This window comes from Rhinoderma darwinii, chromosome 10 (assembly GCF_050947455.1).
Source record: "Rhinoderma darwinii isolate aRhiDar2 chromosome 10, aRhiDar2.hap1, whole genome shotgun sequence".
Taxonomy (NCBI): domain Eukaryota; kingdom Metazoa; phylum Chordata; class Amphibia; order Anura; family Rhinodermatidae; genus Rhinoderma; species Rhinoderma darwinii.
This window is the reverse complement of record NC_134696.1, coordinates 84956713-84982092: the sequence shown is the minus strand read 5'-3', so window position 1 is coordinate 84982092 and position 25380 is coordinate 84956713. Positions and strand designations below refer to the sequence as shown.

General features: G+C 43.4%; 1 protein-coding gene across 3 annotated transcripts in view; it reads right to left on the bottom strand.

Annotated features, from left to right (window-relative positions):
- The window catches only part of LOC142662150 (FXYD domain-containing ion transport regulator 6-like), a 93683-nt gene that overhangs the window by 44297 nt on the left and 24006 nt on the right, over positions 1-25380 (bottom strand). Inside the window, exon 1 of one of the 3 annotated variants that reach the window (XM_075840149.1) lies at positions 11998-12252. The exons of the other annotated variants lie outside the window; for them this stretch is intronic. The gene's annotated coding sequence lies outside the window, so the exon portion shown is untranslated. Of the gene's footprint in view, positions 1-11997; positions 12253-25380 lie in introns of those variants that run through there. 3 annotated transcript variants of the gene reach the window in all.

Below are 25380 nucleotides of genomic sequence, written 5' to 3'. Positions count from 1 at the left end.
CATAGTCCCTAGAGTCCGCCACAGCAGGAAAACACGAGCACGTCTGCTTTATTATCTATGTCCCTGTGTGCAGATGTGGTCCTTGCACATCCCGTCTCCATAGCAACGTAGGGAGGAGATGCTACTATGGCAACGACAGAAGGCAGAACACCGACAAAACAAACAAGAAATGTCTCCCAGCATCCTCCCTGCTCAGATTAACCCACTGATCTACACTAGAGGGCAACAAAATCGAATTTGTCTTGTAGAGTCGTGTGTTTTTGCATCATTATCATCCCCATCATCATCATCATCACCCCCATCATCATCGTCATGTAGAGCTATATAATGAACATAATAGCTCTTCTGCCTTTCTTCTGAATTGATCATCACTTGGGACCAAAAATGAATGTGCAACAAAATATCAAAGTAACTATAAGGCTGGATTCACACGAGCATGTTACGTCCGTAAAGGACGGAATGTATTTCGCCCGCAAGTTCTGGACCGAACACACTACAGGGAGCCGGGCTCATAGCATCATAGTTATGTACGACACTAGGAGTCCCTGCCTCGCTGCGGGACAACTGTCCCATACTGTAATCATGTTTTCGGTCCGGGACTTGCGGCCGAAATACGTTCCGTCCTTTACGGACCGAACATGCTCGTGTGAATCCAGCCTTACAATAAACGATCTAAATGATGATCATTGGCAATAACCAATATGTCTATGGCGCTAACATGACGGGTTTCCTCCAATGGAAATCTGCTTTATCCGTTTGAAGACGTCTTACATTTCTTTTCCGGCAATGTATAAGCGCTGTAAACCATTTTCTATGTGTCTTAATAATTAAATGTATTTGAATGGGTATCAGATCATGGGCACGGGCATGCTTTGGCGGAGATAAAGATGGCAGATCGTCTGTGGTCTAGGATAGTTTGAGTCACTATATACTTTCCTTGGTGGTTTAAAGGCTATGTACACCTTTGAAATAGTTTTTTTTTTTTATATAAAAATGTGTATCAGTGTATTTTGTACAATTTTCCAAACACTTAGGCCCCATGCACACGAACATGCTTTTGCGGCCGCAATTCCCCCGAAAATGCACGGGAGAATTGCGGCCCCATTCAATTCTATGGGGCCATGAACACGACCGTAGTTTTTACAGTCTGTGCATGGCCCGGGCTCATTGAAAATAATGGCTGGGGCCATGTGCATTGCCCGCGATTTGCGGGCGGCTTGCGGCTGACAGTCCGCTGCCGGCCGACCCGAAAATCACGGCCGTGCACATGGCTACGGTCGTGTGCATGAGGCCTTAGATGTGATCGGTAAGAGCTTGATCTGATGGATGCCGCTGACCTGACAGATTTCACGCTAGATACAGCTGCTCTGTATACAGGATACAAAGCAGCTGTATCTCAAAAAGTAGAAATAAATTTTTAATAAAAAGTAATTAGAAACCTGCGCAAAACACACGTTATTTAAAAAATAATTACAAAAAAATGTCAAAGATGCACATAGCCTTTAAGGTTACTAAATCAAATCATCCAAGTGTACCTGTTTGTGAAGTCCAGTACCTATTTTTACAGTTTTTTTACCTCTCAAATCAAGTGGTACCTTTTACTACTTCCTTCAATACTTCAGGTTGTAGCAAGTCACATAACGCTGAGTTGGCTCTGGCGCTGGTATTTATTAGGGCACGGTATCTGGCACTTGTAGGGGCATTGGCTGAAACTTTTAGAGGCTTTTTCAAGACAAAAATGTCACTGCATGCATGTGTCTGAGGGATGAGTACCTATGTTTGCTTCCAGAATATTATGATACATAATATCCATATATATATATATACATAATATTATTGCCTAAGTTGATGATGGAGCAAATTCACAATATCCCTGATTGTCTAGGCAGGTGTACCGTTTAATACCTAATAAATTTGATCGTTTAGGGGTTAAATATTACATGCCGGTTGGCTAGTGTTTACTGTACTGACCCCTCCAGTGCTGTAATTAACTTTCGTTCCTGTGCTGATCGTAGATATCAGTACAGAGGGGGAGAGAGGCGTGTGCATCCCCAGAGCTCTATCATTGAGTAGAGCTCTCAGTTTACATGTGTACTCCACCTAATACCTAAGGCCTCATGCACACGACCGTAGCCATGTGCTTGGCCGTGATTTTCTGGTCGGCCGGCCACGGAGTGTCAACCGCGAGCCGCCCACAAATCACGAGCCGTGCACATGGCCGTGGCCATCATTTTCAATGAGCCCGGATCGCAGAACACGGCCGTAATAGGGCTTGCCCGTTCTTTCTGCGGTGCGGGCTCCGGGGCCATGCACGGACCGTGAAAACCACGGTCTTGTGCATAGCCCCATAGGAATGAATGGGGCCGCAATTCTCCCGTGGATTTTCGGGGGAATTGCAGCTGCAAAAGCACGTTCATGTGCATGGGGCCTAAGGCCTCATGCACACGACCGTATCTGCACATACTGACCGTAAATTCGGTTCCGTATTGCTCTATAGTCATCAGCAAATCATCAGCAATGTACCCATTTCTGCTGAATGGTATCCGCAAATACGGTCCGTTGTGCATCCGTATATACGGATCCGCAAAAATAAGAGGCCTGGTTAATGGAAAATCCCCTTTGTGTCGCTTAGCAACAATTTTGTATTTGCGGATGGCTATCCGTATTTGCGGACGCACTTCCGTTGCCATCCGCAGTTTTGGATTCCACCATAGACTTCTATGGAGGAGTCCGTGCCGCAATTGTGGACCAAGAACGGACATGCTCTATAATTCCCGGCACAGTTCTGCGGCACGGACACTCATCCGTAACGATACAGAAAGGTGTCCGCGTTTAATGGAAGTGAATGGGTCCGTAAATCCGAAGGTTTTTTACGGTCGTGTGCATGGGGTCTAAGGCCTAAGTGTGTGCCCGATGCAGGCGAATTCATGGCAGCATAATACCACACGTATCCATACAACAAACTCAGTGATAAAGAATCTTTTTTTCCTTTGTAAATGAATCGCCCACATGTGTCCGTAGGCATGTTGTCTAATTCACTATAGAAATCTATCGTGCAAATTTTTGGGGGCCAATGGAGCAGATGTATCAATGAGTCTTCGCCTTAAAACCCGTATTAGAAGATCCTAAAAATGGAAGAGCTGAGAAAGTTTTGGATTTTTCTTATTGCACCTAAGATACGTCTGAGTCTTGTCATTGAGTAGGGGCTCAGTTGTGGTTATTTGTCGTGGACTTCGGATTGTCGGTCGGCTCTTTGAGACATAGTATTAAATGTCTACAGGACATTTGTGTTACAAAGTGGAGAACATACAGTCTTCAGCTGAGAACTGCTGAAGAGCTTATGACTGGTTTATAATAGTTTTTAGCATTAGAATCGCTTATCATGAGCTGTGCGACATTTTTAAGAATACGCCACAGACCTCACGTAAACAGTGGCAGTTTTCACATAAAGTCTCTGCAACATATTGATCCGTCTGCCCCACTGTGACCATGGACGGCTCTAGATATAGCATAACAGTTAGAGACTGCAATGAACATAGCAGAGTGACTGGGTCGATCTAGTTTATTTTGCCTGGAGTAATAAGGGCGACATGGGAATTTTTGCTTTTACCGCTCTCACACCGTATATACATCAAATATTTCCCTGTAACTTGGAACAAAGTACGTCTGTGTCATGCCTGAGGCATATGAAAGATGTGCTGTATAACCACATAGAGCCAGTTACTGTACTATAATTTCCTGTGAAGCACAATATTTAAGGGGAACATTCAGTTTTCCTGAATTAGGGCTCCACTGATTGAATTTTTGAAGAGATCTTGGGGTCCATACCTGAGGACGCGGCTGTATAATGAAATGCAGACATGTTTTAAAGGGGTTGTCCACTTTTAATATTCCTTTTGTGAGGTGTCAGTGTAATACACAGATGATGGCGGATCCCTAGTCCCTCCTAGGCTATTTAAAAATGGTCCTCAAGGTCTCCTCTAAAGACCTGGATTTGTAATGTTGGAATACTTAAGAGTCAGGGTCGAATTAATGTTGGTGGAGGCCCCTGGGCAAAAAATTTGGTGGGACCTGGACCCCACCTGACCCTCTATCACTGCCTTATTTAGGAGAGTTGACCACACATGCATGTGGCCCTTTCCTCAGAAGCTAATGGGTGTTATAAAGACGGCTGAGCCAGCAAATTCAAAAGAGAGATCCACACAGAAGCATAGCCAGCTCCAAAAATAATATTGCCAAATCACAGTGTCCCTCAAAATATTTGCCATATGATTAGTGCCCCCAATAATAGTGCTACACATTGTGCCCCAAATAATAGTGTCACGCTTTGTGAGTAGTGAAGGCTCCCTAAGTCCCCAAGGTGGTAGAGTCATGTGCCCTCCCTATAATCCGGCCATGCTTGATACATTTGACCGCAATCTATTGTTATGTGTCATTAGCAATCTCAGGCAAGGGAGGGGTTGACTGTAGTGTTTTGTCCACCCCCCCCCGCCATGGTCCCTAGTTTATATCACATACATCCGGTTCTGAGACCCTCCAGAGCACTTAAAGGGGTTGTCTGCTGTCGGTCATATGAATGTAATGGAGGCCCAGAGAGCTAGTGCGTAGAGTCTCTTTCCCTGGGGAGGACCTGGTTCATCTGTGAATCTGTGTATCCGGACGGTTAACTCAAAAATTCAGGGGAACGAGAACAATTCGTAGTCAAGGGACCTGTTAAGATGGCTGTCCAAACCCTTTAACGTTCTGCCTGACTATCATTTGGTCTTCCATCCAGCAGTTCATGTCTGATGAACTATTCACAAAGCAATGTGTAGAAGATGTGGACGTTCAAAATGAACCATTTATTTCTAGAATAATATGCCCTCTTGAGATAAAGGATAATCATCCATATTCTATGAAGCTTTACATTGCTGTGTGATGCCCATAAATGAGATAAAAAGTTGAAAAGACAAGGAGGGTGTAAGGAAATAAAGAGAACAGAAATGAGGGTGGTGGGTGGATAAAGGAGCAAACATCTGCTATCAAAAATACAGTGAAATCTAAGATCCCAACGGGAGGGGGAGATAAGACGGAGCTGCCTTCTAAATACAATCTTCAGACACACCTCTCATATCTAAGATGAAGCTTTATGGCGCTTGATAAAAGACATTTCTTTTCTTTGCAGAAATTCTCGTGCACAAATCCTTAGTTAATCCTGCAGGTGCTGTGTATGGTCTACAGTTTAGGTATGTAAGCTTATAGCCGAACTGCAATCCTGTATATAACATAGAACTGAGCCTAGGTACAATTATCCCAAGTATGTGCGTCCATCAGAATGAAAGCAGTTTTAAGAATATTTTAGCACTCCTATCCCTTCAACTATAAGACACTCCATTTGCATCTTCCTGATGCTCTTGATAAATATACTGACCACAATTGTATCACTAAATTCTTGAAAGTGCAAATATATGTACTGTAGTTGTATAGCAGAAGTTGCCAGGTTGCATATAGCTATAGGTCCTGAACTCTTGTAATTCAACCGCATGGGGTCTTCAGACCTGTCCAAGGACAAAGATTTATTTTCGGTACAGAACATCCTATTGTTGTACAAGAAATTTAGTTTATATGACAGTTCCCCTTCATCCCCTTGGAGACCGAGAATAACATTTCCCTTTGTTCTGAACCTTTTTTTCCAGTTTTATTGCAGTAGGCTGCACATAAACTGCACACTCACTCCTATGACAGGATGCGCCTGAATTCCCTGCATGCCGCACAGATGTGTCCTTCCTTACCTTTCCTCATATCTAAACATATCCTGAGATGTGTGGCACGAGATGACTGATTTTTAAGAAAAATATGATCTTGCGATACCCTGTCACGAGATGTCTATGCTATATGTTCCTTGTGTGGCCACCCAGTGGTTGTGATGTGAGTTGCGGCCTGACAAGAGTTTTGCTAGCATGTCGCGATATTGTATGAGAAATAGGAGTCCTTAACAAAATTCAAGCAAAGGTAAGGGTTGACACATCTGTATCTTCCTCCTTTAATTATGTAATTACTAAACTACATTTCCCAGCATTCATAGGTGCCCTGTAATCAATGACTGTCTATATAGTATTTTGTGTGCTTTAAATGCTCACTTACATTATTTATGTGCATTGTGGAGATGTAGCTGCTTATGGAATTCTGATAATTTTACATTAGTGGTCTGCAACCTGTGGCTTTCCAGATCTAGTGAAATTGTGTGTTTCAGCATGCTTGAGAGTAATTTCACAACGGTTGGAGAGTTAAAATTTTCAGAGCCAAGAAAGAAATGTATAAACATACACCACTCTCTAGGCTCCCATGTTAAAAAAAAAAAGTATCCCGAATGGTATATGTCTTTTGTTGGGACTGTGTATAAAATAGCGTAGTCTAATACGCTATTCCACACTTTTTTAAAAAGGTGTACCAATGTACATCAGCCCGACGGAGGCCAAAATGACACGGTTTTGGCCTCCGGCGGCTAGTGGAGCCTTATGGGCACATTAAGTGTGTACATCGGAAGCTTTCCTGGTGTACACAATAAACGTAGGGCCAATTTATGGTATCTTGCATTGGCACACATTGTGGGCTTCTTCACAACAGTAAGATAATACCTTAAATTTTTTTCAGCTGGTCATACACACAAGATAGCTGAGCGTCCATCCCATAGTTATCACTCCCCCATAGAAATGCATACTTATATTGGCTGAGCATGCATGTTTATTGTATGGAGGTTTATCTTGTGGTGTAATTAATAACGTTGGATTTTAAGACCCCCGATCCTTGTTTATTTATTTTATTTATTTCCTGTTGCTTATATAGTATCAAAATATTCCGCTGCACTGTACAGAGATTGTAGTCACTCACATAAGTTCCTGTCCCCAATGGGGCTCACAATCCAATTTCCTTATCTCAGACACACACAAAGACTAGAGCCAATTTCATAGGAAGCAAATTAACCTATTAGTATGTTTTTAAGACCCCAGAAAGCTACATATCAGGGGGTCAAACAGGTGGCGCCATATGAACTCCTTCAAATACAGACTTCCAGGAGCTTTGCGTTGCCATACCTTTTTTTTCACTGTATGGAATAGCGTAGTAGACTACGCTATTCCATACCGTGGGTTACAGTACAAACGGTATACCGCGCGTGTCCACATCCCATTCATTGTGCACATTGTTTTATCCGTACCGGCAGCTGTGCCTTGTACAGCTGCTCAGTTCCATTAACTTTAATGGGACTGAGCTGCAGTAACAGAAGCAGCTACACATTACATAGCCAAACCACTGTGCTTGTCATTCTGCCTTCATTCTGCTGATCGCCGGGGGTCAGACACTAATTAAACATTGATATCCTATCCTAATGTGAGCGCCGCAGCCCCTCCATTATGCTGATCAGTGGGGTCCTACAAGTCAGGTCTCGATGGATCAAACATTGAAGGGCTTTCCTAAGGACAAGCCATCAATTTTGAAGTCCCAGAAAACGTCTTTAAAGGCTCATGTACATAGCTCTATTACAGTATAGAGTAAATATCTAGTGGAAAAGGACCAGATCGGATTCTATTCTATGGGATAAGAAAAGGATTTCCCAAAGCCTTTCCTGATATAACAGGATGGGATTCGATCTCTTGCTTGGCTCTAAGTATACGACTCATGTAGAGAGGCTTAATGCGGCCATTTGCACGGAGCCCACTAAGATGCCAAAGTACTCAATATACAGACGGGTGTGACTGAGGCGTTACGTGTACCATGCTATATCAGAACAAGTAATATACTGAGCACACAGTTAGACTGACCATTTCTAAAAACAAAAGGATACATTTTATATAAGTAAAGATTATAAAAAGGCTGCTGATCAAATTCACAAAAATCTAAATGTATGTATATATATATATATATATATATATATATATATACACACTACCGTTCAAAAGTTTAAGGTCACTTAGAAATTTCCTTCTTTTTGAAAGAAAAGCACAGTTTTTTTCAATGAAGATAACATTAAATTAATCAGAAATACACTCTATACATTGTTAATGTGCTAAATGACTATTCTAGCTGCAAACGTCTGGTTTTTAATGCAATATCTACATAGGTGTATAGAGGCCCATTTCCAGCAACCATCACTCCAGTGTTCTAATGGTACATTGTGTTTGCTAACTGTGTTAGAAGGCTAATGGATGATTAGAAAACACTTGAAAACCCTTGTGTGATTATGTTAGCACCGCTGTAAACAGTTTTGCTGTTTAGAGGAGCTATAAAACTGACCTTCCTTTGAGCTAGTTGAGAATCTGGAGAATTACATTTGTGGGTTCGATTAACCTCTCCAAATGGCTAGAAAAAGGGAGCTTTCATGTGAAACTCGACAGTCTATTCTTATTCTTAGAAATGAAGGCTATTCCATGCGAGAAATTGCCAAGAAACTGAAGATTTCCTACAATGGTGTGTACTACTCCCTTCAGAGGACAGCACACACAGGCTCTAACCAGAGTAGAAAGAGAAGTGGGAGGCCCCGCTGCACAACTGAGCAACAAGACAAGTACATTAGAGTCTCTAGTTTGAGAAATAGACACCTCACAGGTCCTCAACTGGCAGCTTCATTAAATAGTACCCGCAAAACGCCAGTGTCAACGTCTACAGTGAAGAGGCGTCTCCGGGATGCTGGCCTTCAGGGCAGAGTGGCAAAGAAAAAGCCATATCTGAGACTGGCTAATAAAAGGAAAAGATTAATATGGGCAAAAGCACACAGACATTGGACAGATGAAGATTGGAAAAAAGTGTTATGGACAGACGAATCGAAGTTTGAGGTGTTTGGATCACACAGAAGAACATTTGTGAGACGCAGAACAACTGAAAAGATGCTGGAAGAGTGCCTGACGCCATCTGTCAAGCATGGTGGAGGTAATGTGATGGTCTGGGGTTGCTTTGGTGCTGGTAAAGTGGGAGATTTGTACAAGGTAAAAGGGATTTTGAATAAGGAAGGCTATCACTCCATTTTCCAACGCCATGCCATACCCTGTGGACAGCGCTTGATTGGAGCCAATTTCATCCTACACCAGGACACTGACCCAAAGCACACCTCCAAATTATGCAAGAACTATTTAGGGAAGAAGCAGGCAGCTGGTATTCTATCTGTAATGGAGTGGCCAGCGCAGTTACAAGGTCTCAACCCCATAGAGCTGTTGTGGGAGCAGCTTGACCGTACGGTACGCAAGAAGTGCCCATCAAGCCAATCCAACTTGTGGGAGGGCCTTCTGGAAGCATGGGGTGAAATTTCTCCCGATTACCTCAGCAAATTAACAGCTAGAATGCCAAAGGTCTGTAATGCTGTAATTGCTGCAAATGGAGCATTCTTTGACGAAAGCAAAGTTTGAAGGAGAAAATTATTATTTCAAATAAAAATCATAATTATTTATAACCTTGTCAATGTCTTGACTATATTTTCTAGTCATTTTGCAACTCATTTGATAAATATAAGTGTGAGTTTTCATGGAAAACACACAATTGTCTGGGTGACCCCAAACTTTTGAACGGTAGTATATACACACCTTTAAAGAACACTGCCTAATGCAGTCACCCTCTCTTGCCCGCCTGAAAAGGGTGACTCCTGGGATTGATTGTATTCAACTGCACAGTAAATGTAGATAAGATAAAGTTTAAGTTAATAAAGGCCCTTTTACACTGGGAGATTATTGGGCAGACAAGCGTTCATAGATCGCTTGATGCCGATAATTTCCCTGTGTAAACAGGGCAGCGATCAGCAGATGAACGAGCAAATGCTCGTTCATCTGCTGATCATATAGTTAGAAAAAAGTTAAATATTATCGTTGTCGGCAGTACAACTCCCTGTGTAAACAGTGAGATGCGCTGCGGACATGATAATAATGTATGGGGACGAGCGATCGGAGTAACGACTGCTCGTCCCCATCCATAGCTCCTTGTGACAGGAGCAAACCAGCGCCGATGAACGATGTGTCATTGATCGGCGCTCGATGAATCGGCCTAAAATTGGCTAATCCCTTTCCTTATGTTGACTTTTGGTCAACCCTTTTGTGGCATGCTGACCTAGTGAGGGGCTCCCAGGTTGGTTATAGATAGAAGACAGCTGTCACCATAAGAATAATTTGGCCACTAGCTATTATACGTGTTCACATGCCTTTCAAGATCAGCCAAATCATGTTATTTCTACAGAGGTAGGGGGTTAAGCGTGTACCAAATACCTTTGGTCACGCTTATCTCAAATAAAAAAAGATCAGTCAGGTAAAAATCTAAGCCTTTTGATCCTAGTTTCTCCTAATAGTAGACACTGAGGGCTGTAATGCTGGAACCATAGACATCAGATTTTTGAAAAATCCTACAACAATATCTTTTGACTATTGGCTACTATATATAGTATATGCATTATATGCTAAAACACATATTTCTATGTATTGATGTACTATGGAATGAGAGTTGTACCCAGTGTTTCCTACATGGGGCGCTGCAAGTCAAAAGCATTGGTTAGTTGGTATAAAGGGGAGAGACACATTTTCTAAAAAGCATTCATTAAAAAAAACACTTTTATATCACCGGAGATATAATCTGTTATACTCATACATGTACATATGTAAGTCTCTGTATGTGCTACTGGATGTGGAGGACAAGCCAGCATGTGTATGTTTACACCCATGTGCAGAATTCAGCGGTCTATCTGAGATGTGTGATCTACCATATTTTCTACCTAAGAGTCCAGTAAAAAAAACATTCCTGCAAGACAGCAGACCACAGCAGTCCCTTTTAAGACTAGATAGAAATTAGTTATTGTTGCCTATGAGACAAGAGATATATATATATATATATAGTATTTAATGAAATGGTGGAAATGACAAAAGCTGCTCAACATCATCTCGGCCGTTCAATAGTTTACTACATTGCATTGTGCTGTTTTAGACTATTATATTATACAGGCTTTATAATGGGTCCATTGTAGACTGTGTGTAATATGCAGTTACAGTGAATCTTATCTACAAAACAAAAATGTTGCGTCACACCAAGTTGAATTATTGTGCAAAGCTTTCTTTGGATCATCTCAGCTGCCATTTTGCCCCAGATAGTTTCAATCTCATGAAACTCAATAAATTTCAGATTTAATAGTAACATAATAATAATAATAATAATAATAATAATAATAATAATAATAATAATATGTAGCAGTTTCCAATAAAAAAAAACCAAATAAAAATAAATAAATAAAAATAAATAAATAAACAAATAAAACAAATTCCCTCTAAACGCTTTCCTATATTTATTGTCTATTTCCTTTACAATTGTGCTGTTATTATTTTTTTTTGTGTAAATACATAAATCTGGGGCATCTTCACAAAGAAGAAAGAGATTTCTGGGATTTAACTATGAGGAAAGGGGGGGGGGGCGTCGCAAGGAACTGGAATAAACAACACTTAATTCCCCTCCCCCACCACTCCCCCTCTAACAATGACTGATGAAAAGATTACCCAAAATAAACCTCAAAATCGAACTAAATCATCAAGTCTCCATAATATCAGACACAACAGACACCTGTGAGAATTGGCAAACAAGACATGGACAAAGGGAGGGACAATGGAGAAAGACAATGAGGGAGAGGGGGACTGATGTAGCCTTTATACAGTTATTGCTACAATTGCAGAAATATTTCACCGTTTTCTGCATTTTTTCTATTGAAAATATAATAAAACAGTCTCTGGATTTGGTTACTTCTTCCACACATAATCTGATTTACATTGTATTCTATCTCTAATATAAAACTGTAGCGCACAATGCAATGTTCCTGGGTCTGCCATCCATCCATTCATCCATCCAGTCATTCATTCATGCATTATTATAGCTTGCCTCTCATGTTGTACAGGTTGTAAGCCTCCCACTCTCCACTGCTGCCTTAGTGGATATGTATACAGGTTGTCATTATAAAGCATGCAGCATATACACATCTACAGCACAACATTGACTTCTTGTTACCTTGTTGCAGTGATGTTCCCTGATGATGGGATCAGCAGGTGGTATATTCTCTGTGTTGTGCTGTCAGAGCAATCTGTATGCTGCTGCCTGGCTGTGTGTGTACCACTGCTGCTAAGGATGGATGTTGGCTGCTGTGCTGTTTAATAGCACATCCTGTAAGGGAGGGAGATTCTTCCTTATGGACCAGCAATGGGAGGGTGTGTGTGTTGTGTGACTCCGCTTTCTTCCTTGTGACTGAGAACAAGGCTCCTAGTAAGGGGCTTGAATTCTGCCCTTTAATTAAGAGGAGATGTGTAACATAAGGAGCTCTTACTCCACCCCCCCCCCCCCACCCCCGTCACATTATACCTACCACACAATGGTTCTACTTGTCAGACTGGAGGAAATCTCCCTGGGTGGAGAAAGTTTCCTTTTCTGATATATGATATATTTATTCATTATTATATAAGGGTCAATTGAGTGTAATATTATGAGTGATTCACACATTCTGTGCATCAAAGTTAGTCAATTTACCCAACTATATAGATCCATTGATCTCTAGCTCTACTAATAGGATTCAGTTTTCCTTATTTGCCCTGATAACAAAGACCATGGACATAGCGTTATACTCTAATATATATATATATATATATATATATATATATATATATATATATATATATATATATCACACCACTATCACATAAACATTATACATTATAAGAGCCTGTGAACTCTTAAATATTTCCAAAGGTAGACCGAAAGGCAGAGGAGATACTGAAGATGCATTTAAGTGTAGTTTCATATCATTACTTAGAGGATCTGTCATGTTTTGTTTTAAACCACATACCTCCCCTTATTCCTGGCGTCCTCTCGATTCCAGCGCTGTAATTTTTATTTTTTTTGGCCCTCCCGTTACAGCCACTGCTCCACTTGGCGCCTAATATGCTAATTTTGAGTAGTTACAGAGAGGAGGAGACCTGATCTATCCTAAGTAGGTGTTGCCTCCTGCATCACTGTGACGCTGTCCAATCAGAGCGTGTCTTCTGCATCACTGTGAGGCTGTCCACTCTGATTGGACAGTGTCACAGTGATGCAGGAGGCAACACCTACTTAAGATAGATGAGGTCTCCTCCTCTCTGTAACTTTACTCAAAATGATCATATTAGGCGCCAAGTGGAGCAGTGGCCATAGTGGGACAACGGGAGGGTCAAAAAAATAAATCACAGCACTGAAACCGAGAGGATGCCAGGATTAAGGGGAGGTATGTGATTTGGAAAAATAAAAAACCCTTACAGGTCCTCCTTAAAGAGCCTCTGTCACCAGATTTTCAAACCCCTATCTCGTATTGCAGCAGATCGGCGCTGCAATGTAGATTACAGTAATGTTTTTTTTTTTTTTTCAAAAACGAGCATTTTTGGCCAAGTTATGACCATTTTTATATTTATGCAAATGAGCCTTTCTTAAGTACAACTGGGCGTGTTTAAAGTTAAGTCCAACTGGGCGTGTCTTGTGTTTGTAACATCTGGGCGTTTTTACTTGTTTTACTAGCTGGGCGTTGTGAATGGAAGTGTATGATGCTGACGAATCAGTATCATCCACTTCTCTTCGTTACCACCCAGCTTCTGGCAGTGCACAGACACACAGCGTGTTCTCGAGAGATCACGCTGTGACGTCACTTCCTGCCCCAGGTCCTGCATCGTGTCGGACGAGCGAGGACACATCGGCACCAGGCGACAGAGGCTACATCGACTTACCTGCAAACGCCGATGCTGCTGCAGAATCAACTGTAGCCTCTGTCGCCTGGTGCCGATGTGTCCTCGCTCGTCCGACACGATGCAGGACCTGGGGCAGGAAGTGACGTCACAGCGTGATCTCTCGAGAACACGCTGTGTGTCTGTGCACTGCCAGAAGCTGGGTGTTAACGAAGAGAAGTGGATGATGCTGATTCGTCAGCATCATACACTTCTATTCACAATGCCCAGCTAGTAAAAGAAGTAAAAACGCCCAGATGTACACACACAATACACACCCAGTTGTACTTAACTTTAAACACGCCCAGTTGTACTTAAGAAAGCCTCATTTGCATAAATATAAAAATGGTCATAACTTGGCCAAAAATGCTTGTTTTTGAAAAAACAAAACGTTACTCTTATCTACATTGCAGCGCCGATCTGCTGCAATAGGAGATAGGGGTTTGAAAATCTGGTGACAGCCTCTTTAACTGCATTTCTTGCCCTGCGATTGCTACTATCTAAAAAAAAAAAAATTTAAAAAATTCACAAAAGCCTTAAATGGTACGTAAACTTACATTATTCCATTAATAAAAATGGCAATCTGGTATCTAGGAGTGAGAGTATGGTCACAGGCAGTGTTTTCAGGCATATTTCGGGGCGTTTACGCCTTGAAAAACGCCTGAAAAAACGGAAGCTGAATGCCTACAAACATCTGCACATTGAAATAAATGGGAAAAACAGCATTTAGTTCATATGGGGCATCTTTTTACGCCTATGTTTTTAAAAAAACGGAACGTAAAAAGACGCTCCGTAAAAAGAAGTAGCATGTCACTTCTTGAGGTGTTTTTTGGAGCTGATTTTCCATTGAAGACTATGAAAAACACCTCAAAAAAAGCCTGAAAAGAAGCCTCAGAAGAAGCTCAAAATTAAAAGAAGCTTCATTTTCAGTTTCAAAAATGCCTGAAAATCAGAAGCTGTTTTCTCTCTCTAAGGGCAAAGCCACACGTGGCGGAATTACTCTTGAATTCCGCTGCGGACACTCCGCAGCGTTAATCCGCAGCGGAGCCGTTTCTCCATTGACTTCCACTTCTATTTAGTAGGGTTCGTTTAGACGAAGCGGAAAATTCCGCTGCGGAGCATAGGCTGCGGTGCGGAATTTGGTGTCCGCAGCATGCAATGGATGTTGCGGAGTTGTGGCGGACTGGTTGCGGACTCATGGCGGAATTTCTCCATTGACTTCAATGGAGATTCTAATTTCCGCAATGAAGTCCGCAGCTGTCATGCACATGTTATGTGTGCTGCGGATGCGTCTTGCTTTTTTGACATGACATTTCTTCATTCTGGCTGGACCTATGTATTTCTAGGTCTACAGCCAGACTGAGGAAGTCAATGGGGCTCCCGTAATTACGGGAGTGTTGCTAGGAGACGTCAGTAAATAGTCACTGTCCAGGGTGCTGAAAGAGTTAAGCGATCGGCAGTAACTGTTTCTGCACCCTGGACAGTGACTACCGATCACAATATACAGCAACCTGTAAAAAAAATAGAAGTTCATACTTACCGAGAACTCCCTGCTTCTGTCTCCAGTCCAGCTTCCCAGGATGACGTTTCAGTCTAAGTGACGGCTGCAGCCAATCACAGGCTGCAGCGGTCACATGGACTGCCGCGTCATCCAGGGAGGTCGGGCTGGATGCCGAAAGAGGGACGCGTCACCAAGACAACGGCCGGTAAGTATGAAAGTCGTTTACTTTCACTAGGGAAAGTGCTGTCCCTTCTCTCTATCCTGCACTGATAGAGAGAAGGGAAGCACTTTTACTGCAGTCCGCAGCAGCTAGTCCGCATCAATTTACTGCACATTTTGGGCAGATCCGCCGCAGAATCTGCAACGCAGATTCTGTGCGGCATTGATGCGGACAGTTGCGGAGGAAATCCGCCACGTGTGGGCATGCCCTAAGGGTATGTTCACACGCAGAGTCAAAAACGTATCAAAATATGGAGCTGTTTTCAAGGGAAAACAGCCCCTGATTTTCAGAAGTTTTTTTGAGCAACTCGCGTATTTCGCGGCGTTTTTTACGTCCGTTTTTGGAGCTGTTTTCATTGGAGTCTATGAGAAAACGGCTCCAAAAACGTCCCAAGACGTGTCCTGCACTTCTTTTGACGAGCCGTCATTTTACGCACCGTATTTTGACAGCGACGCGTAAAATGACAGCTTGTCTGCACAGAACATCGTAAGACCCATTGCAAGTAATGGGCAGATGTTTGCCGACATATTGGAGTCGTCTTTTCAGGCATAATTCGAGGCGTAAAACACCTCCATTACGCCTGAAAATTGGTCGTGTGAACATACCCTGAGGGTTTCGGAGCAGAAGAACCATATCCAGCAAGGTAGCTGCTTGTTCTCTTTGACCCTTTCCCTTCCTCATATCTCTTAGGCTGGGTTCACACGACCTATTTTCAGGCGTAAACGAGGCGTATTATGCCTCGTTTTACGTCTGAAAATAGGGGTACAATACGTCGGCAAACATCTGCCCATTCATTTGAATGGGTTTGCCGACGTATTGTGCAGACGACCTGTCATTTACGCGTCGTCGTTTGACAGCTGTCAAACGACGACGCGTAAATTGTCTGCCTCGGCAAAGAAGTGCAGGACACTTCTTTGCTACGTAATTTGAGCTGTTCTTCATTGAACTGAATGAAGAGCAGCTCAAGATATACGAGTGTCACAGACGCCTCGTATATTACGAGGAGCTGCTTTTACAGCTGAAACGACGCAGCTATTTTCTTATGAAAACAGGCTGTCATTTCAGCCGTAAATGACAGCTAGCGTGTGAACATACCCTTAGCCCATAGTACTGTAACATGGGGGAAAGAGATGACATTAACCAAGACTCTCTAAAGCTCCGGGTATCTTCTTCCCTATGTAATGGCGATGCTGAGAATCGGATAATGTAGAGCAGTGGTCTCTCAACCAGAAACTGCAACTCCCAGCATGCCCTGACAGACTGTGGCTGTGAGATCATGCTGGGAGTTGTAGCTTGGAGAGCCATAGGTTGGAGAACACTGGTGTAGGGGCAAAAATCAGGCATTTTTGACTGCAAACAAGCAGGAAAAGAAAAAGATGAGATTCCCAATATACCTGTGACACGTTGTGATGTTCTGAGAGCGGTCATGCTGACTGTAGCCGTCTATGGAACATCTCGCCATGTACTATATGACCAGCTTATAGCATGCTTGATATATTTCCTGGAAGAATTCTTGTACTTCTAATTTCCTTACGAGTTCCAGTACTATGTAGTGTTGTGTAGCTTTTGCTCGTTCCGTTTATGTTGGATGATAGAGACGCAGGTCTGTATGGTGTGCACTGCGCTTATCGTCATCAGCTTTACGTTCCAGAAATCCTAGAAAAATATGGAATTATCCCTGTAAATGGATCCCTGAGACTAAATCTGTGCAAATATAATGAATACCTAAGTTTTCCTTACACTTCATCAGTTGTGGGATTGAATCAGGGCCCGGTTTTCTTACCTTTACACAGACTTGTTCTTGTATACATACCGTGTCACCATGGCTGCGCCTGTCAGATCCCTCCGGGAATCAGCTAAGTACAGGCTTTCCGCACCACAACAGGTTTAATCGCCATGACAATGATGCTAGAATTTATAAGTAAAATAATTCTCAGATTTAAAGACTGGCCTCCCCCCTTTCTTTTCAGATGTATCAGTGCTCTACATCCTTTCCTACAGAGATCAGCGGTGTCACTTATCATTTTTCTGCCTGAGAAGCAATGAGGCGCTTTCATGGATTACATAAATCAACCTAAAAATTTGAATTAATCTAATGTATATCCACTAGACGTACTATTCTGTCCTATTGTGGTCGAACACCGCAATTAGGACGTAATAGTAAATATTTTTGCAGAAAGGGTTAAAGTGCAGTTGCAGTGTTAATATAAGTGAAGCTCTGTTCATATTGCGCTTGAGTCTTCAGCCTGACGTACACAACCATTCAGCCATAACATTAAATAACAAATGAATAACATTAATTATCTTGTTACAATGGCGTCCGTCAAGGGGTGGATGATATTTTGCAGCGAGTGAACAGTCAGTTCTTGAAGTTAATATGTTGGAAGCAAGAAAAAATGTGTAAGGATCTGAACAACTTTGACAAGGGCCAAACTGTGATGTCTAAACAACTGTGTCAGAGAATCTCCAAAACGACAGATCTTGGGGGTGTTCCTGGTATGCTGTGGTTAATATCTACCAAAAGTAGTCCAAGAAAGGACAACCGGTGACTGCGCGTGAGGAGTGAAGGCTAGCCCATCTGGTCTGATCACACAGAAGAGCTACTGTAGCAAAAATTGCTGAAAAAGTTACTGCTGGCTATGATAGAAAGGTGTCAGAACCCGCAGAACATCGCAGCTTGCTGCATTTGGGGCTACGTAATTGTAGACCAGTCAGAGTGCCCATGTTGTCCACTGTTCACTGCTGAAAGCATCTGCAATGAGCACGTGAAAATCAGAACTGGACCATGGAGCAGTGGAAGAAGGTGGCCTGGTCTGATGAATCACGCTTTCCTTCAAATTACGTGGACAGTCGGATGCGCATGCGTCACTTACCTGGGGAAGAGATGGCACCAGAATGCACTATGGGAAGAAGATAAGGAGGCGGAGGCAGTGTGATACTCTGGGCAATGTTCTGCTGGAAAGCCTTGGGTCCTGGCATTCATGTGGATGTTACTTTGACATGTACCACCTACCTAAACATTGCTGCAGACCAAGTACCATACCTCCCAACTTTCAAGTATCGCAAAGAGGTACACATTTGTAATTTTTTCCCTTTTAAGCCGCGCCTCTAATCCCGCCCAATACCCGTCCATACACACCTGCTTCAGCCCACACAGTATCATGCTCCCATAGTGCCTCCCACACAGTATAATGCCAATCAGTTGCCCCCACACAGTATAATGCCCCCACAGCTGCCCCCATACAGTATAATCCCCCCATAGCTGCTCCCTACAGTATAATGCCCCCATAGATGCACCCATACAGTATAATGCCTTGATAGATACACCCATACAGTATAATGCCCCATAGCTGCCCGCATACAGTATAATGCCCCCATTGTTGACCCATACATTATAATGCCCCATAGCTGCCCCATACAGTATAATGTCCCCACAGTTGCCCCATACAGTATAATGCCCATATAGATTCCCCCATACAGTACGATGCCCCATTGCTGACACCATACACTGTAATGCCCCCACAGCTGCCCCATACAGTATAATGCCCCTGTAGCTTCCCCCACAGTATAATGCCCCCATAGCTGCCCCATACAGTATAATGCCCATGTAAATGCCCCCATACAGAATAATGCACCTCTAAATGCCACCATACAGAATAATGCCCCTCAGCTGCCCCATACTGTATAATGCCCCTGTAGCTTCCCCCACAGTACATTGCCCCCATAGCTGCCCCATACAGTATAATGCCCATGTAAATGCCCCCATACAGTATAATGCACCTCTAAATGCCACCATACAGTATAATGCCCCTTAGCTGCCCCATACAGTATAATGCCCCCTTAGCTGCCCCTAGTGCCATTGCCCACATATAAAGTGGCAGTGCCCACATAGTGCCCATGTAGATAGTGTCACACACAGTTCCCATGTAGATAGCGCACAGCGTCCCCTGTAGATAGCGCCACAGTGCCGATGTAGATAGTGCCACAACCCCCTTCAAGATAGTGCCAACCCTCTGTAGATAGTGGTACCCCCCTGCAGCCAGTTGGACTCCCTCTAGGGCGGAATTACCAGCGGTAGCGTCGGCAACGCTCTGGCAGGGGATTCCGCTCCAGGAGAAGCCACTGACGTCTCTGTCCATATATGCAAAAAAAAAAAAAAGGAAAAAGAGGCAGTCGAACTGTATGGTCGCCGGAATCAGTACAGTTTGATAGACTAGACTCATGAGCGCTGTAGTCCCTTGCTTTAGGTGAGTGACAGTGATTAGATATATGTGTATACTGCTTTATACACACCTGCTGACTTACAGCTGTTTGTTATAAACCTGTAATTACGATCTAGAGAGTTTTGATGGTATTTTTATGTTTGTTTTATTGTGTCACTTATATTTTTATATATATTTTCACATGCATATATTGTTACACAATATTGACACCATATATGTTGTATGATCAGTTGATTGTGCTCTTATAAACTTTAAAACTTTTTTCTAGATGCAAATTTTGATGGTGACTCCTCCCACTGTGGGTGTATAAATGCACTGAATTGTGAGTTGTATTTTGCTTGACAAAGGCTGCATGGAGCAGCTGAAACGTTGCAATCTTTGTTCACTGAGGGGTGAATAAATTTTTCCACTTTGATACAACTTTTGGAGTGCTGCCTCTTTTTTGTCTACATTTGGGAATTTACAAGTCAGATCCCTGGGGGCCTGCACCCTAATACCCTGGAGGTTTCTGTTGCGGTCTCACACTCTCTTTGGATATTACTGTCCATATATGGACAGTAACGTCAGGGATTCCCTCTAGAAACTGAATCCCCGGCCATAGCGTTGGCAACGCTCTGCCAGGGATTCCGCTACAGCAGGAGCCACTAATGTCACTGTCCATATATGCACAATGACGTCAGGGATTCCCTCTAGGAGCAGAATTACTGGCCAGAGCGTCGGCAACACTCTGGCAGGGCATTCCGCTATGGAGGAGCCACTGATATCACTGTATATATATGGACAGTGAAGTTAAGGGCTTCCCAGGCTCAGCACTTAAAGTAGCGCTGTGCCCGGAGAGTCCTCTGTACTGATGCTGAAGCAGGGAGCTGACGGTTCCCTGCTTCAGCATTTGGTTCTCTCACGATCTGTGTGTATGTGGACCAACTGGGCCGAACTGCCATAGCGGGTTAGCAGCTGGCCAAACAGTGTACCAAGTCAATGTCTATATAGTCCAAGCACAAGGGTACCGGTAGCAGTTCAGATAGTAGTAACAGCTAGGCTCAGATAGGACCTTGACAGCAGACACCAGGCATGGTGTAATACAGCAGGCGTGACCGGTGGCACAACACGACACCAACCTTCTAAGGTACAGGAACAACGGTAGCACGGGATAGAGGTAGCAGGTACGGGAACACTGGGAACAGGATAACACTAAGGGACCATTTGCAAGACTAACACGGGTAAACACAACAACGCTCAGGCAATGAATTAAAGGTCAGAGCCCTTTTTATAGTCCAGGGTGATCATGGGCTAATTACAGATTTTCCTCATGTGTGTGCACTGGCCTTTCCCTATGGGGAACTAGTGCAGCGATGCGGAAGTGAGTGCCGGCGTCTCTCAGGAGGGAGATGCCGCCCGGCACTCACTTGTACATGGCCGCAGCCGTCGGAGGGCAGCTAAGCACGACGGTCCGTGGCTGTGGACGTTACAGGTTCAACAGTAACTATGTCCTGAGGATGCAGATACAGTTGACGCCGGCAGTCCTGAACATACCAACGGCCTCTCAAGACAGCGGGACACCGTACCAAATCCAGGACTGTACCGCTCAATCCGGGATGGTTGGGAGGTATGCAAGTACACCCCTTCATGGCAACGGTATTCCCTAATGGCAGTGGCCTCTTTCAGTAGGTTAATGCCCCTGCCACACTGCAAAAATTGTTCAGGAATGGTTTGAGGAACATAACAAAGAGTTTAAGGTGTTGACTTGGCCTCCAAATTTCCCAGATCCTAATCCAATAGATCATCTGCGGGATGTGCTGGAAAGACAAGTCCGATACATGGAGGCCTCACCTCACAACTTAAATGACCTGCTGCTAATGTCCTGTTGCCAGATACCACAGGACATCTTCAGAGGTCTTCTGGAGTCTATGCTTTTGCTGGTCAGAGCCATTTTGGCGGTACGTGAGGAACTACACAATATTAGGCAAGTGTATATTTTTCTTGAAGCCACTAAACTCCCCTGTTAGTACCTGGGAGTAAATCTTGCTTGCTGTTTATTATATTAGTCTAAAATACTCCCTTGTTCAAAGGTATATTATGATGTAAGAAATACATCCAGCTCTACTACAGCCCTTTATTTCTCAGACCAGAACATCTCATGTTTAATGTATTATGAGACAGAATATGTGCCAGCCTTGTACCTTATTAGGTCTAATAATAACAGTTGCATCTATATTTAGGGCAATAAAAGTAATAATAGAAACAGAACGTTGATTTGTGTAGTCTGGGTTTCCATATGAAGAGCTCATGAGATGCAATTTGTCAAGTAGTATTGTTAGGAATTGTCACTTTTTCAGTATATTTTCCCTTTTCTGGGAACATATGGGTTATGTTTGTGTGCAATATGTGCAGGAAATACGGTTCCTTTGAAAATGTAAATTTTTTGCAATCTGGTGGCAGCTGCTACTGTATGTACAGTGCCAGTTTTATAAATATTCCTGCTCTGAACTATCACACAAATCCATAACTTAATTTGAGGACTTGTATTCATGATATGCATGTCACGGCTATGGTGTATGTGGACCCACTCGGCCGCTTCACCATAGCGGAGTAGCAGCTGGCCAAACAACAGTCAATGATAGTCAATAGAACAAGAGTACCTGGATAGAAGATTAGGCAGACACTTGGCGTGGCAGACACTTGGCATGGTAGACACTTGGTGAGGAGGACACTTGGCGTGGCAGACACTGGGCATAGCAGACACTTGGCACAGATTGCACTTGGCACAGATGACACTTGGCACAAATGATGAACGCGACTCCGACACAAGACTTCGCACTGGAACAAGCATAATTACTAGATACGGGATACAGGAAGACAGGATACAACTAAGGGACCATTTACAATAACGAACATGGGCAGACACAACAACGCTCAGGCGTAAGGGGGCAGAGTTCTTTTTAAAGAGGCTCTGTCACCAGATTTTGCAACCCCTATCTGCTATTGCAGCAGATCGGCGCTGCAATGGAGATAAGAGTAACGTTTTTATTTAAAAAAAACGAGCATTTTTGGCCAAGTTATGACCATTTTTGTATTTATGCAAATGAGGCTTGCTAAAGTCCAACTGGGCGTGTTTAAAGTAAAAGTTCAAGTGGGCGTGTATTATGTGTGTTACATCTGGGCGTGTTTACTTTTGCAAGCCTCATTTGCATAAATACAAAAATGGTCATAACTTGGCCAAAAATGCTCGTTTTTTTAAAATAAAAACGTTACTGTAATCTACATTGCAGCGCCTATCTGCTGCAATAGCAGATAGGGGTTGCAAAATCTGGTGACAGAGCCTCTTTAAAGTCCAGGGTGCATAGGGATTGGTTAGGGAAAATTACACTGGCAGCGACCTTGAACATAACAGTACCCCTCCTTACGCCCCCTCTTCTTAGGTCCAGCGTAGGAAGAACTTCTTGACGAGAGTTGGGGCATCAACGTTCTCTTCAGGCTCCCAAGACTTCTACTCAGGACCAAACCCTTTCCAGTCCACCAGAGAGAAAGTCCTCCTTCCGACCCTCTTGTAGTCCAGGATTTCCGTTACCTAAAATACGTCAGAAGAACCGATGGGAGCAACTGCAAAACCACGGGATTTGCTGTAACTGTTCAGAACTACAGGCTTTAGAAGAGATACAGTTGGGGATTTGGAAAGTAGTTGGCAGCCGAAGCTTATAAGACACAGGGTTTATTTGTTGTAACACCTCAAAGGGGCCGAGGAACCTGGGAGCGAATTTGTGGGAAGGGATCTTCAGACGAATTTTCCTTGAAGACCTTGACTCTGGGGGGGAACCTGAGGAGGAACCCTTCTCTTTCTATCGGCATATTCTTTCATGCGATCAACTACCTGAAAAATCGCGGACTTGGTTTGCTGCTAGATGTGAAGAGAAGTCGCGAAGGAAGAATTAGCTGCAGGCACAGGAAGAGGAACTCTGACTCTATACAATGAAGAACGGAGAGGAAGTAGACTCGCTTATATGGTTAGTGAATGAAAATTCTGCCCAAGGCAGAAACTGTAACCAATTGTCATGTTGGACAGAAACAAAATGACAGAGAAGTTTCTCTAGTATTTGGTTGATCCTTTTCACTTGACCGTTAGACTGTGGGTGATAGGCAGAAGAAAAGTCCAGCTTCACATCCAAAATACCACATAGGTCTCTCCAGAATTTAGACGTGAACTGTACACCCAGGTCAGACACAATATGGAGAGGTAGTCCATGTAGACGAAAAATGTGCTGAATGAACAGGTCTGCCAGACGAGGATCTGAGGGAAGGCCTGTTAGTGGAAAGAAATGTGCCATCTTGGATAAAAGGGTCGACCACTACCCAGATCACAGTACATCCAGCAGAAGGGGGAAGATCAGTGATAAAGTCCATGGCCATGTGTTTCCAGGGAGCATCAGTATGAGAAGACTTGTTTAGGGCATAGTTAGCAGAGGAGGAAACAAAGTCCAAGGCATATTTAGGTAGCGAGGGCCACCAATAATGACGAGCAATAAAGTCCCGAGTCTTGTAGGCACCAGAGTGCATGTCCAGTTTGGAATTATGTCCCCAGCAGATTAATTATTTTCCTGTCAGCAGGGCAGACAAAAATCTTTCCAGGAGGAATGTTCTTAATCTGTAGAGGGTTTACAGCAATAATCCTAGAACGATCAATAATGTGTTGAGGGTTTTATCAGTGTCGTCAGTCTCGAATGACCGAGACAGGGCATCGGCCTTAATGTTTTTGTCCACAGGGCCGGAAATAAAAAAGAAATCGAAATCTGGAGAAGAACAGTGACCATCTGGCTTGACGAGGATTAAGTCGCTGTACAGACTGCAAATATGTAAGATTTTTGTGATCAGTGAAGATGATGATGGGATGAGCAGCTCCCTCTAGCAGGTGTCTCCACTCTTCCAAGGCCAACTTGACGCAGAGAAATTCTCGGTCCCCAATCGAGTAGTTGCGCTCAGCAGGAGAGAAGAGTTTGGAGAAAAATCCACAGGATACTGCCTTACCCATGGAATTCTTTTGAAACAGGAGTGCTCCAGCACCAATGGAAGAGGCATTAACCTCCAAGGAAAACTGTTGAGTCACATCAGGATGATGAAGAACAGAGGCAGAAGTGAAGGCTTTCTTGAGGTTGGAGAATGTTGACTTTGCCTCAGGGGTCCAGTTCTTAGCGTTCACTCCATTCTTGGTAAGAGCTGAGATGGGAGCATTAAGGGACGAGAAGTTTGGGATGAACTGACATTAAAAATGAGCGAATCCGAGAAATCTCTGTATAACTTGGAGACCTTGAGGACATGGCCACTCCAAGACTGTGGGTAGATATGGGTCCTAGCTGTGGGACCTGTACCTATATCGAGAGCTGCTATACCAAGGCTTGCTCAGCTGTTTCCATAACACACACATATAACAAAATGAAGAGAACAACGCGAATGCGCGGCCCCCTCTCCACTAGTGCGACCGCCTTCCCAGGTGAAACGGGGATCGGGTGAACCCTGTTCCTGAAATAGGTGCGGGTCCCAGAGCTAGGACCTGCATCTATCAAACATTAATGCAGTTATACGAGTTACACAGTTACCTTATCCTGTGAATAGGTGATAAGTTGTTTTGGTTAAATAACCCTTTAAGACCCTGGTCGCACAGAGTTTTTTGCAGGCAGAAAAAATCTGGCTCAGAATTCCTTCAGGAATTTTGAG